The following is a 2,500-nucleotide window of genomic DNA, read 5'->3' as shown; positions in this document are numbered from 1 at the left end:
CATTCCGACAAAGTGACGCGAAGCGGAAGCCTATCATGGCGTAAAAATGTCGACAAAATTTTTCGACATTTGAATAATGGGGTTTGACAAGGTTTGAAAAATTCAATACAAATGGTAGGCTTGAATGTCGACAAAGTGACGCGAAGCGGAAGCCTACCACGGCGTAAAAATGTCGACAGAATTTTTCGGACCTTGTCCTGCCATGGGCTGCGCGCAGCATGCCGGCAGCCTGTGCGCAGCGTGCGCACAGCATGTCGGCAGCGTGCGCGCTGCTGAGACTGTCGACAGAAATTTTCGAAACTTGTCCTGCCATGCGCGCGCGCAGCGTGCGCACAGCATGCCGGCAGCGTGCGCGCACCATGCCGGCAGCGTGCGCGCACCATGCCGGCAGCGTGCGCGCACCATGCCGGCAGCGTGCGCGCAGCTTGCGCGCAGCGTGCTGATTCTGTCGACAGTGAGGCTAGCGAAACTTGTCCTGCCATGGCGTGCGCGCAGCCTGTGCGCGCAGCTTGCGCATCTGTCGACAGTGAGGCTAGCGAACTTGTCCTGCCATGGCATGCGCTGTGCGCAGCCTGTGCGCAGCGTGCACGCAGCTTGCGCATCTGTCGACAGTGAGGCTAGCGAAACTTGTCCTGCCATGGCATGCGCGGCGCCTGCGCGCAGCCTGCGCGCAGCATGCGCACAACATGCGCACAGGCTGTGCGCAGCGTGCGCGGAGCTTGCGCGCAGCTTGCGCATCTGTCGACAGTGAGGCTAGCGAAACTTGTCCTGCCATGGCATGCGCGCAGCGTGCGCGCAGTCTGTGCGCAGCATGCGCGCAGCCTGTGCGCAGCGTGCGCGCAGCTTGCGCATCTGTAGACAGTGAGGCTAGCAAAACTTGTCCTGCCATGGCATGCGCGCAGTCTGCGCGCAGCATGCGCGCAGCATGTGCGCAGCATGCCGGCAGCATGGTTCCAGGTTTTTTCAAATGTCGACAGAATTTTTCAAATCTTGTCAAACCCCGTTTTTATTGAAATTTCCTCGCACAATAAGCTCCCCATAAGTAGTCTATGATTTTTAGGACCTTCTCCAACTTACAAAACTAAAAAATTCCTCCCGGATTTGTTTTAATGATTTTTTCAATTTTACGACTTCTAAAACTAATAAAAAATACTTCCCGACTTCAAAAATTTATGAAACTTTTTCCCATCATAGATTGCATGTTTCTTAGTATCCCTGCAAAAAATCACGTCCAAATACCTTGTATTGAATTATTTAGAGCCCATTATGACTCCTCGCGCATAGGTGATGTCTCTTCCTGTCAAAGGGCTAAATGCATAAAATGCTATATAGGGGGGTGTGTGTTGCCTGCATATGCATGGCAGCCCATGCCTTCCTAGCTGCAGCCCCCTTCCCCCACGCCACACCCATGTCATGTTGCCTCGATATGTTGCCTCGGTATTATGGGTTTGGTGTCGGGGTCGGGGGGCTGCCACCCATGGCGGTGGTGGCCGGAATCCGGCCGCCGCCACCACGCCGCCGCCATGGGTGAGGGAGGAAAAAAAAGGCGTGGAAAGTAGCGAAATGGGGTTGTCTAGGCTATTTTTTGGCATGGGAGAGCATGGAGTGCTAGGAACTCCTTCTCAAATGCACGGGCATGTCGACCACAACCTCATTTCGCAACAACAACCACCCGTGTGGGGTGGCGGTGGGTGGATAGTCGCGGATTGGGGCTTGCCAAGCCAATGTTTTCAAAAAATTTCATCAAAATTAAAAACAAATGTTTTGTTGCCTTCGGATTTGTGGGCGAGCGGCGAGTCGGAGTGGAGCCGGTAAAGTTTAACCTCGGTGTGCACGGTTGTTTTTAGAAACTCAATCCAATGCCGGGGACGTTGAAAGTGACGCTCTTATGAGTTGCAAACCCGCAAGATTTAAAGAACCTTTTCAAAACAATTTCAAACCAACAAGATTTAAAAACAGAAATTTTCATCAAAATGAAAAACAAATGTTTTGTTGCCTTCGGACTAGTGGGCGAGCGGCGAGTCGGAGTGGAGCCGGTAAAGTTTAACCTCGGTGTGCACGGTTGTTTTTAGAAACTCAATCCAATGCCGGGGACGTTGAAAGTGACGCTCTTATGAGTTGCAAACCCACTAGATTTAAAGAACCTTTTCAAAACAATTTCAAACCAACAAAATTAAAAACAAATGTTTCGTTGCAAACAAATTGTGGGCGAGCGGCGAGTCGGAGTGGAGCCGGTAAAGTTTAACCTCGGTGTGCACGGTTGTTTTTAGAAACTCAATCCAATACCGGGGACGTTGAAAGTGACGCTCTTATGAGTTGCAAACCCACAAGATTTTAAAAACTTTTTGAAAATGTTTCTTCTAAATGACACATTTTGATCCTTGGCAAGTGCTCAATCCGTAACTATCCAATCACCGCCACACCACACCGGTCGGGAGTGTGTGAATGGTGTGCTTCCCGGGGTTGGCATAGATAATCTTTCGCATCGACAATCTTTTGC

This window comes from Prunus avium, unplaced genomic scaffold (genome assembly GCF_965620075.1).
Source record: "Prunus avium unplaced genomic scaffold, drPruAviu1.hap1.1 HAP1_SCAFFOLD_68, whole genome shotgun sequence".
NCBI classification, from domain to species: domain Eukaryota; kingdom Viridiplantae; phylum Streptophyta; class Magnoliopsida; order Rosales; family Rosaceae; genus Prunus; species Prunus avium.
The sequence above is the reverse complement of the archived record's forward strand: the minus strand, read 5'-3'. Positions refer to the sequence as shown.